Source organism: Phascolarctos cinereus, unplaced genomic scaffold (genome assembly GCF_003287225.1).
Source record: "Phascolarctos cinereus isolate Bilbo 61053 unplaced genomic scaffold, phaCin_HiC Scaffold_1;HRSCAF=81, whole genome shotgun sequence".
Classification (NCBI taxonomy): Eukaryota; Metazoa; Chordata; class Mammalia; order Diprotodontia; family Phascolarctidae; genus Phascolarctos; species Phascolarctos cinereus.
In genome coordinates this window covers 113,678,535-113,691,413 of record NW_027555514.1, presented here as the reverse complement: position 1 = coordinate 113,691,413, position 12,879 = coordinate 113,678,535, and the positions used below count along the sequence as shown (strand labels likewise).

General features: G+C 37.4%; 1 long non-coding RNA gene across 3 annotated transcripts in view; it reads right to left on the bottom strand.

Moving 5' to 3' along the window:
- LOC110219149 (uncharacterized) overlaps positions 1 to 12,879 on the bottom strand; it is a 256,993-nt gene that overhangs the window by 24,751 nt on the left and 219,363 nt on the right. For all 3 annotated transcript variants that reach the window (XR_013486297.1, XR_013486295.1, XR_002327532.2), the window contains one exon: positions 2,061 to 2,178. This is a non-coding gene — a long non-coding RNA (uncharacterized LOC110219149). The remainder of the gene's footprint in view (positions 1 to 2,060; positions 2,179 to 12,879) is intronic.

The following is a 12,879-nucleotide window of genomic DNA, read 5'->3' as shown; positions in this document are numbered from 1 at the left end:
CTAAAATGGAGGGAGTGGTGATTAAAAGAACATTGAACCACTCCACGAAGGAAGCACACACCCTTGAGGAAAAACAGCAAACGATGAGACATGCTTATGACAATGTTTCAAAAATCCTGCCACTGGTAGAAACACCACAATATAGGGGGAAACAACAGAAAGCATGAGGCTCATTATTTTTATCTGCACTTGCTGAACCTTGTGACTGTGTGTGCTCTGGGTGCTAGGAAAACAGAGGGTACTCGAGAGCAAATTTCACTCCTAAGAAGGAAGATACCTTGCCTCTTCTGCTTAAGATTTCTAACCTGTGGAATATTTTAAATTAGAAAAAGGACCTTGATGAAAACCACGACAAAAACTATTCCTTTTGAATTTAGCAAGTCGAATAATTTGTGATCAAAGACACAGATCATGCTTCAGTGACCTAGTACAAGTCTGAATTTTCAGAGTTATTAATATACTTATTCTAAATTCCACCAACTTGTTGCATTAATCATCAGTGTTTCTGTCTTTCTTTGGTCACCCGAAGTTGGTTAGCGTTTGGGTGGGGAGGGTCTTCTGCAGAAAAATGCAGAAAAATTAAGGTGGTCTGAAGCCATAATAAAATCATTTGTGCTTAGAGCGGGGCTCTTCCTCTTCCCCAACGGTGCTGCTGCTGAAAGGGCCCATGGGACTGCAGCAATGAGTATTTGAGCGGCCGGGGTAGCTGTACAGTCCAGGGAATATTTCCAAACCAACCCCACAAAAAGTGACATGCTTCTCCTGTCCTGTATACAGGTCTTGCGGCACCCTAAACTGATTTTGTGTTTACTATGCTTTACTTTTATCACGTATTCTTTTATCATCCCATATAATCAGTAACATTATAGGAAAGGAATAATCTGAGAGAAAGTTCTAAGCTGGGGCAAGGACTCCTTCTTCCCTATCCCACTCCCCACCCATTTCATGGAGGTAATAACCTCGTCCCTGTCCCTACTCCTATCCTCTTTTTGGCAGAACACCAAACAAAGCCCCCAAAAGTTATGCGGAGTACATCATGTCTTCAGCCTGCTGAAATGCTTCACTGTTCCCATTTTTCTATACAAGTCCACTTTCTCCTCAGACCCCCAAATGCCCATACATAGAATATATCTTACTGGGATAACCAGGGTTTGTAAAGAGAAACCAGTAACTGGAGGATATATCAAACCTGAAGAACAGGCACGTGATCTGAGTAATTAAATTCTTCTTATGGCTAAACTCACCTCAGCAGGGAATTAAAAAATATTTCTTACTTCTTCATTCACAAGCTCACCCAAAATACCCTTCCGTACTGAGTCAGGAAATCTTCAAGGCTTACACTTGGAGCAGGCTTAGCACTTAATTTAAAGGGCTTTAAATGTTTAGGAAATGCTGCCTTTAGTTCTCTACTTATTTCTCTCTTCCTTTACACACACTGTCTCACTCGGGTTATCTATTTGTGGCAGATAAAATGCGAGCAGATGCAGGCCCCTGCACTTGAGCAGTCATTCAAACTGAGCCCCGTGTGTCCGAAGGGCGCTGCCAACTCTCTCCTGTCCTCTACAACACTCCCCTGCAGGCCCATGGAGCAGTACTGTTCCAGACTGTTATTAAGCTCTGTTCAACTGTTTAATTACATAGCCATTCAGCCGCTCCTACATTCTCTTACTTGCCAACCTAATTAGCCGCCCACTCACATACTCTCTTACTCACTTTCTCATCCGCCCAAGCACACATACCTCCCATCTCATTCACTTTCTCACTCACTAGCATAAGTGTGGTCTCATAGCCTCCATTTGCTCATGTATGTTATCTGAGCCTACACACTCCTCAATTACCCACCAAAACACAAAAAGAGTGGAAGCAGCTGCCTTGCCACAGCACACAAGAGGCACTCTGTTAATGCCTTAAAGTTTAAGAGAGTTATTTACCACGTATCCAGTTTAAAGATTTCATTGGAACTTGAGGAGTAAGGATGAGAGAGAAAGGGAGGAAAAGTAAGGAGAAATTAAATTCATTAAATTCTCCCTCTTAGGTGACTAATATTAAGAATTTCCTACCTTCATTAATAGAATCTTGGGCCTGTAATTTAGACTTATCTTGGAAATGTCAAGTGTATAACTTCAGGAGCATCATTTCATGGTAGGTTTTTCTGACAAAGATTTTCTTCAGTCACTCCTAAAAGAGATAACATTTCTATATGTTGATACCATATTTAAAATTCTGATCCTGATTCTGCTTAGGAGCTTAACCATAACATGGTTCCCTTGAATCCACAAAGGTCAAGGTACTGGCCCAGAAGCAGAAAGGCTGTGCATTCTTGGAACTGTTCTTCAATAGTGGGGATGGGTCATGCTGGCCATGATGGACCCTCCAGAAAAGTCCCTCTAAACAACCAACAGAATGTTAGCTGGAATTATGGGCCTAGTCAATAGTTCTACGACAGGCTATAGCAAAATCTTTCATTTAAGTACAGAACCTACAACACCTTGATTTCTAACCTTATTCACAGATCTAAATACAATTTTTATAGAGTTTTTTTTTTTACCTTTGGGAAATACATTTGTTACTTCTTAAGATGTTGGAAAATGGCATTGCTTAAAGGTCTGTAATGGAAAGAGCAATGATGTAGAGTCACTGTGTCAATGATGTACACATTAAGACTTGAGTTGTGGAAGATATGGGAACTTATCTCACAAAACAGGAATGGGTAAGAGATGAAGAATATACAAACATAGAGGAAGAGGTGGGAGTGGGGTGGAAAGACATCACATAAATCTCACTTTCATCTGAACTGGACAAAGGAAGGGTGAACACACACCCTTCTTCACCACATGGTGAAGAAATACATTAAACTCAGCAGAGAAATAGGTGGGGATGTTGGGGTTAGAAGGGAAGACAGGATTGGTTAAGGGATTAAGCATAAGCAAGACAAACTAGAATACTTGAGGGTGGAATATGAAAGTGAGATAAAAATTAAAGAAAGAAAGAGTAAAAAAACTGACTGGAAAAATGCAGTGTTAGAGAAGAGGAGCAGTGGAGGAGAAACAGATCACTTCAATTATAGGTCTTTAGTGTTAAACACTCTCCTTTTCTTTTAACATTTTCTTGTAAAGGACTGTGGGGCAAAGAGAGGAAAAAATACAAGAAGATAGGATGAAATGAAAACCACATAATTAATAATGATAACTGTAAACATAAATGAGATGAATTCACCCACAAATTAGAAGAGAAGAGCAGATTGGATTAGAAAGCACACTCCAACAATATAGTTTTTACAAGAAATAGACTTGAAACAAAAATTCACATGGTTAAAATAAAAGACTGGAGCAAAATCTATTATGCTCCAGGTAAAAAAAAAAAAAGCTGGAGTAGCAATCAGGACTCAGATAAGCAAAAAAGTAAAAACAGACATGGTTAAAAGAGATAAACAGGGAAACTATATTATACTTAAGACCATCAAAGAGAAAATATAAATGTCAGCATTTGCTATTTACACACCAAATGACACAGCCTCTAAATACTTAAAAGAAAAGTTAGTTGAACTGCAAGGAGAAAAAGACAGCAAAACTATAATAGTTGGGGATTTTGACATATCCCTTTCAGACCTAAACAAATAAAGCAAAAAGATAAACAAGAAAGAAGTTAAGGACTTGAACAGAAATTCAGAAAAGTTAGATATGATAGGTATCTGGTGATTCCTCAATCAGAACAGAAAGGAGTATATATACATATATATAAATAATATATGTATGTATGTACGTATATGTATTTGAGCTGTTCATGTTATCTTTATAAAAAATGATTATGAGGGCATAAAAACTTTAATTGAATGCAGAAAAACAGAAATGCTAAATATAGCCTTTCCTGACCTCAATGCAATAAGTCATATTTGATAAACTGCCTTTGATTAAAGGAGTAAAAACTGATTACTAACTAAATTACTCAATTCTAAAGAACAAATCATAGAAACTATATTGATCAAAAACAATCACAATCATGCAACAATATACATGACTTTTGGGATGCAGTTACTGCAGTCCTTAGGGGAAAATATAAAACTTTAAATAATTTCATCAACAAAAGAGAAAAAAACAGACAAATTAATTGGGTATACAACTAAAAAAATCCAGAAAATCAATGAAAATTCAAACTAAATGTCAAATTAGAACTTCTGAAAATCAAAGAATAGAAGTAACAAAACTGCATTGAAATGACATTAGGCACCTTTAAAAAATTAATCAAATAAACAAATTGTTTCAGATTAATAGAAAAAGAAATAGATTATTTAAATAACCTAATATGAGAACAAAAAAGTTGGACAAGCCAAAAATGAATTTCCAAAGGGAAAAAAAAACAAGAAAAAATGGATTTACAAATGAATTCTTTTAAATATTCGATGGATAATTAATTCCAATACCATATAAGCTATTTGCAAAAAATAAAAAGGAAATGAAAGGATCCTATTCAATTCCTTCTTTGATAGAAACATGGTCTTGTTACCTAACCTACAGAGAGACTAATCAGAGACATAAAACTATAGACTCAATATCCCTAAATAAATATTGTTGCAAAAAATTAAATAAAATATTAGAAGAAACTATCATGATATACTGAAAAAGATGATACATTTTGATCAGGTTGGATTTTTGCCAAGAATTAAGTTTGGTTCAATATAAGGAGAAGCATAAATGTCACAGATTATATTAGTAACACAAAATAATAAAAAACACATGATCATATATTAATAGATACTGAAAACTTTTTTTCCCACAATATTAAAGGACCATTTTGGTTCAATGCTAGCTACAGCAATAAAAAAAGAAAACAAGATAATAAGCATAGGCAAAGAAGAAACAAAACTATTGTTGCAGATGACCTTGATGGTCTATCTAGAGAACTCTAAGTAACGGACTAAAAAATTAACTGAAATAATAATTTCATGTAAGTTGTAAGACATAAAATAAACCTACATAAATGATAAGCATTTCTGAATATTACCATTAAAACCCAATAATAAAAGAAAGAGAAATTCATTAAAATAACTATACATTGTATACAAATATTTGGGTATCTACCAATGAAAACATGTACAGGCACTATATTAATACAATGATAAAACTGTTCACAAAAATACAGACCTAAGTAAATAGAGAAATATTAATTGCTCAAGGTTAAGCCATGCCAATTTAATAAAAATGGCAATATTACCTGAATTAATATACATATTTATTTATACCAAACTACCAGAACTTTTTTTATAGAACTAGAAAAAAACATTATGAAGAACAATTAACTCTTCTATGAACAATAAATATGGGCTGTTAGGTGGCGCAGAGGATAGAGTGCCGAGCCTGGAATCAAGAAGACTCATCTTCACGAACTCAAATCCAATCTAAGATATGTACTAGCTATGTGACCCTGAGCAAGTCACTTGACTCTATTTGCCTCAGTTCCTCATCTGTAAATTGATCTGGAGAAGGAAATGGCAAACCACCCTTGTATCTCCGCCAAGAAAACCCCAAATGGGTCATGGAGAGTTGCTCACAACTGAAAAATGAATTAATAACAAAGATGCTTTCCAATGACAGGGTCTCTTCATTCCATTATTGAATAGCACTGATTATTAGGAAGCTCTTCCTTTTATTTTGTTCCATTTTATGTCTTGATTATTTCTACACACTGGTACTAGTTAGGTCGTAGATCATAGTATTTTAGATTTGAAAGAGACCCAGTTTATAATGCAGTCCCAAACTCTCACCTGAAAGGCTAACAGGAATGACATCTAGAGTAAGCCAGTGCCAAAAAGGAACTAGTTCAAAGAAAGGTCACAGAGAAGGATGAAGTCATCAGTTTGGAGGGGCTGCTATATAGGGAACTCAATAAGCAGTTCAAGTAGTTTTCATGAGGCTCTGTAAAAGAAATATCCTTTGTCAGACTATGCATTTTAATTTTTGGTTTGGAAAAATATGTTTACCTCAGGCACAGATGACAGAGTGAGCAAAGAGGAAATATTCTAATTTGGCCAGCACCCATGGTCCCAGAGGAATTTTCAAGGGACTTGGGTGAGATAAGTTAATTAAGACATCATAGAATATGAGATTTGAAGTCATGAGGATCACAGGATCCATAGCCTTAAAGCTAAAAGACACCATAGAGACTGTCTGGTTCATCTACCCCATCTTTTTTACATATGTGAAATCTGAGGCATGGTGAAGTCACTTGCCCAAAACCACACAGGTAAGAAAGTAGCATCCCTGCAATTTGAACCTGGGAGATGGATCTGATTCCAATTCCATTGTTTTCTACTACATCATGGTATGGGCCAGGGGCATGATGGAGAAATCCAAAGAGGGCAACGTGGTGGAGTTTTTCTCCAGAGAAAGATAAAAGTCCACGAAAACAGGATTCAAAAAAGAGATGCTGGGCAGAAGACAAAGGGAACTTCAGATGAGGGCTCAGGTGACTAGAGAGAATGATGCTCCTGCTTGAACCAGCAAGAGTGGAATGTCCTCTAGAGTTAGGACAGCTGCTGACAGCCATAACCAAAAACAATCACTCAACTTAAAAAAGAGGCACAAAACCTAATAAAGCCATAAACATATCATGCTGCATGTTTCAACAAGTTTGAATCAAACAAACTAGCAAATAAAGAACAAGACAGATTGCTCTATGCCGCCTTCCAGACAAGCTTGAGATGTTCTAACCTTTGGCTTTGTTTTCTTTCCTTTTGGATAGTTGTAGCTGGTGTCTGTGCCAGTCTGGCTGTACTGATTTTGCTCTTTATCACTTCATGTCTATCCTTCCATTCTCCTTTGTAGTCTACATATTTATCATTTTTATAATAACAACATAAAATTCCATTACAAAAATACACAATAATTTATTCAGACATTCTCTAAGCACTTGACATTTAAGTTGTACCAAGTCTTTAGCTATTACAAATTGAGTAATTACGAATTATTTCTGTACAGACAGGTCCTTCCTTTCCTTCCCCTCACCTCCTCCTTTTAATTTCATCTTTATGACCAAAAGGCAGAATCTAGATTTGGGACTCTGGAAGACCTGAGACACTTGACAGCTGTGTGACCCTGGACAAGTCATTCAACAACTTCATGCTTCAGTTTCTTCATCTGTAAAATGAGAGGGTTGGATGTAATTGCCTCGAAGGTCTTTTACAGCTCTAAATCAATGATCTTCTAAGTATTAGCAATGAACCACTGGGTCAAAAGACATGATTAATTTTCTTACTTTTCCTTCCAAAGCCTGATTAGAATAGATGGAAGGAGAGAGGTGAAGAGAGAACTAGCTGCATAACTTAGTATCTTGCTGACCTGGTTGAATTAACTGATTTCATTTTAACAAATCCACTCCCCTCCATCCCTTGGCAGTTGGGTTTCATGCACTGTTGAAGGTGGCCAACTTGTAGCTAACTTAGCTGGGTTGATTCTCAGATAAAAAACATTAAGTGTGTCCCCAGGTCCAACTTGGAGTCTTGCCACCTTGGTGATACCTGCAAGGGCTCACACTGTGTTGGCAGAACCTTCAAGACAGCAAAGTCACCTCTATACTCTCTATACCTATGTAATTAGGCCACAAAGTAGCAAAATAAGCTTATCACCGCCATACTACTAAACAGCATCAGTCAGATTTAAAATCAAATAAATCCATCTAACCCTAAATTCTATGTTTTTTGAGTCTTCACAATACCATGTTGGTAACTAATGTGTACATATGAACTGGAAAAAACAAAAATAAAAACTAAGTAATGATGGATTGATTTGATTTCAAATCTAACCCCCGATATTTAGTAGTTACTAGTATTTTTCCTTAACTGCATTTCTTTATACTTTATAATGAAGCTTATTTTGTTACTCCGTGGTTAACTGCATAGTTTAAAAAAGTTTTATTATGCCTTTTGTTTCCATATTACATACACTTTTGGGGAGGGGAAATATGTACTCCTCCCCCTCCCTCTCAAAGAATCCTGCCTTATAATAAAGAAAAACAGTTAACTGAAATCAACTGACACATTATCCTCACTGAATAGTGTATGAAACATTATGACCCCATAGACATCAACTATCTATGGAAAGTAAGGAAGAATATTTCATCATTTGTTCTGGAGGCCACGATGGATCATTACAATTACTCAAAGTTTGGATTACTTTTATTTTTTTAATTTTTATTTCTGTTTACATGATTTTAGTCATTACATATATTGTTTTGTTTGGTTCTGCTTACCCTCACTGAGCAGCAGTTCATACAAGTCTTCCCAAGCTTCTCTGAACTACTCAAATCTCATTTCATACAGTACAATGATATTCTACTGCATTCAACAGAACACAATTTGTTGAGCCATTCTCCCTTTTGATTCTAGTTTTTTTGCTACCACAGAAAGTATTGCTATGACTCTTTTGGTAAAAATGGAACCTTGTCTTCTTGACATCCTTGAAGGATATACTCGGTATCACTCACACAGCTGTAACAGCATCTCTCTGAAGCGTGTCCCCTCCTGGCTGGGTACTTTACTACTACAATGATCTGGCATCATCTACAAACGTGATGATTTTACCATACTCCCTTCTCCAAATAATTCATATGCAAATACCCCAGTATACGTGTATCTCTGTCTAGTATATATGTATATGTACATATGTAAAACAGACAGATAAACAAGATTAGTTTCAGTACCAACCCCAAGGAAACCCCACTTTTCATCCAGAAAAGTACTGTTATCTCTTCCTCTTTCCTTTATTTCAATGTGTCTAAGGGAAACCCCATGAATTAATGCAGCTTCACTCCACAAGAGTTAATTTTAGCGTTAAAACTGGATGTGGATGAAGTAAGTGAATCAAAACTTGTAAGAAAACCATGGTGATAAGACATACATTTAAAATGAGCCACCAGTGGGAAGGCCAGACTATTATACCAGTATTCATTACATTAGTCAGAAGAAAGAGCAGGTTGACTTGGGTGAGACTTAAATGTCTTTCTTACTCTTGGCAAAGTAATTCATCATCACGCAAACCAGAGCAACTCAAAGCTCTAGCATTTACTTGTAATGATTAGGTCAATCTCATGTCAGACGTCTGCATTCATATCCACTCAGAACATGAGATAATCTTACAATCAACCCACAGCTGCCTAAACGGTTTAATCAGAAAAACTTGTTTTTTAAAAAATGCCTTCTGTTCAAAAGCATGACTCCTCTTTTAATAATGCCTACGAGTGGCCAAGCACTGTGCTAGGCATAAGGAACATAAAGACTAACATAGAGCACCCCTTCCCCCAAGAAGCTTAGTTTCTATTGGGGTGTTACAATATACATAAATAAGTCTGTTCAAAATAAATACAAGGTAAACTCTTTTTGGATGGATGGAGGGCACCAGCAGCTAGAAGATGAGGAAAGCCTTAGTGTAGAAACAGTGATACTTGAGCAGAGTTTTGACAGAAACAAATTCCAAGGTATTTGTCAGTATAGTGGCTGGATAATGATGTCTTATTTACCTAGGATCAAAGTTGAAAGGTGCCTCTTCCTCTTACTGATGAGGAAACTGTGTGCTAGACAGGTTAAGCCACTTGCCCAAGATCACATGGTTTACAAATGGTAGAGACAGGATTTTAACTCAGGTCCTGTCACTCCAAATCCAGTGGTTCTTCTACCCCCACCCCTTTCCCTCTACACCACAATGCTTCCCTAATAACATTTTTTAAACTAAATTTCATTTTTTTTCAATGAAAACAGATTTTCCTTTCTTTTCATGCCATGCTCCCTACAATTGGGGGTGGGGTGGGGGAAGAAAAACCCTTTATGAAATTTATTCATTATGCAGAATCAAACAAAATGAATTCCAGCATTATCCATGTCCAGAAACGTCTCCTTCTGCATTCTGAGTCAATCACCTCTCTTCTCTACAACATTTTAAGGTTTAGAAAGCACTTTTCTCAAAACCACTCTATGATGTAGGTAATATTATTATCCCTATTTTGCATATGAGGAAACAGAAGCTTGGAAGCAAATGGCTTACAAAGGCATTAAGAAGCAGAGCCCCGCTCAAATGCACTTCTGACTCCAGCCCCACCCTCCTTTCACTCTTCTGCTGTAGTCTACTCTCTTCAGTTTCCAAATGAGGAAAACGAGGCAGAGAGGCACTATGTACAAATTCTAGGTAGGTTTCCATCTAAAACAACTCACCAAGTCTCTACATACATGAATTCCCCCTAATTCCCCCTGTACCATTGCTCGGGGGCAGATAAGAACAATGTCTGTTTCATAGATTAAAGCTCTGAAGCAAATGGAAGTGTGAATTAGCAACTCAAAGTCAGGCAGGAGGTTGGGAACCGTGCTGAGTCTGAAGTTCTAAGTGTTAGATTCAGACCATGAGGAAGGCAACCTGTCCTCCTTGTTAAGACTTAACATTTAAAAATGTTAAGATTATAAGACAACTCCAAAAGACTCATGATGGAAAAAGCTATCCACATCCAGAAAGAACTATGGAATCTGAATGCAGATGGAAGCATACTATTTGCTCTCCTTTTCTTCTGTTGTTTTGTTTTGATTCTTCTTTCTCGTAGTTCCTCCCGTTGGTTCTAATTCTTCTTTATATCATGACTAATGTGAAAATATGCTTAATACGAATGTATAAGTAGAGCCTATATCAGACTGCATGCTGTCTTGGGGAGGGGAGAGGAGAGGGAGGGGGAGAAAATTTAAAACTCAAAATCTTATGGAAGTGAATGCTAAAACCTAAAATTTAATAAATAAATTGCTTAAACTGTTAAGATAAAAAAAAATCCAGGAAATTAAAAAAACTGAAAGAACCACTGATACAGTGTACATCAGCATAGGAAAAATCAATCTGCAGCACTGTTCACTAAGTGAGCGAAGCCCAGAAATGTTATAATAGACCACAAAATCCACCCATCCGATTTGGGGAAAGATTCTCCTGAAGCTGTGGCATGTACTTTCTTCTGTGGGGTAAGGGGTCCCTCCTCTGCCTGCTCTTAGATGAGGTTTGTACAGATTTATATGCTGCTAGGGCTGGAAGGGGTCCTGTACATGACAGTGTTGAAATGTGGGTCCAGAATTCCCCATTTCCAGCTCAACGTTCTTTCCAATATTTCACAGGTTCTTTTCACAGAAATTGTAGTCATGGCTTTGCTCTTACTAAAAATACCTAGTATAGCCTATTGTTCATTCCATTAAGATCCTAAGGGAATGAAAAGCATCCTGGGCCCAAGTGATCTATGAGATGAGAACAGACATAAAGTTCTAACTTTAGGAATAGAAGGGACCTGGAGATTATTCTAGTTGCTTGGGGATATTCTAGCTGAGTGTGTCTATCTTAGAGATAGGGAATCTATGGCCTGAAGGGGTTAATGACTTCCTTAAGATGATAGTTTTAGTGGGAGTGCTGATATTGCCTCAAATTGCTCTGAATAAGTGCAAGCAAACAGCTTTACGTTGTCCCTGGTGGTATCTTATTCACTGCATTCTTTTTGTACTGTATCTTAGACAAAATGTAAAAAGTAGTTTTCAGATCTTCAAGGTGTCTGGGTTCTCTGAGATAACAGAAGTCTGCTGCTATTTTAGCAACCCATAAGTGGAGAATACACACAGTTTCTTAGTGAGCACAGAGGTAGTACTACTGAGGTACTAAGGGGTGTGATTTCAAGGTGGAAACAAGAGATAAAGAGGGAAGAAATCACCGAAAGAATGAGGGAAACTAGGAAGGGATAATAATGGTGATGGGAACAGCTATAGCAGAAGGAAAGAGAGCAGTACAGGTAGTAGGTTATAATTGCTGTATTTTACTTTGATAGTCTAAGACAGCATAAGTATAGTTTTGCTTGTAATAATAAGTCATCTGGAGGTCCTCTATGGCTCTGGGGATTCCATGATATTTATTTGTTCCATTTCAGTCACTTTTTAATTAGGAAATGTCATCTTGATAAATCAGTATGAATCAATTCTGCCTACATAGCATTGAAGTTTCCTACACAGATTCAATAGAGATATGAAGGTACATAAGATCATAGCCTTATCAATATTTTTCCCCCAGTAAATGACAGAAACTCATCAGATCCACTAAGATTGTAGTACTGCCAAGCTCATCTCTTAGACGGGAATTTTCCCAACCTTGAAAGCTAATCACGCCTCAACTCTACTGAATTGGAGGAATTTTCAAAGGGGATTTGTCATTCAGGTTGGACAGAAGGGGTTATGATCACAAGTCTCTTCTGCCTGATAAACTTCATACAGTGTGTCCTCCAGCAGGTCCCGGAAGTATTCTGCTTCATCCTGTGGCATAGGACTGACCCAAAGCATCTGCTAAAACCACACACAGCACCAATGCCTTCTGTGGAGCCTTACGGTAGGGTATTCTGGGAGTTCTTTCACAGATTCTTAGTTGCTCCAGAGGGATACAGGAATACCAGCAAAGTGTAAGGACAAAGAATAGTGGATTGGAAGTCAAGAGACTTAGGTTCCTGATTTTCTCTCTCTCTCCATATATGTGTGTGTGTGTGTGTGTGTGTGTGTGTGTGTTTATGTACACACATACATGTATGTATAGCATAAATGACATGGGTGCACCCCTGTTCAGACTACTTGTTTCCTCTCCATCCCTTCAGACCACGCTGGAATTAACCAGCTGCCCTTGATCTCTGGGGCTTCCCTGAGTCAAAACTGAACCCTATGTTGTAACTAGGGATTAGATGAGACCTTCAGGTCATCCTGTTTAAAATTCCTCTCATCAGGGTGATTCTGAAATTGCCCAGCATACAAGATAGCATGGTTCTCTTACAGTTAGTCACTGATCTGTATGCTGATCCCCAGGACATTTTTTACTGTATCCCTGATAAAGTGCATTCTCT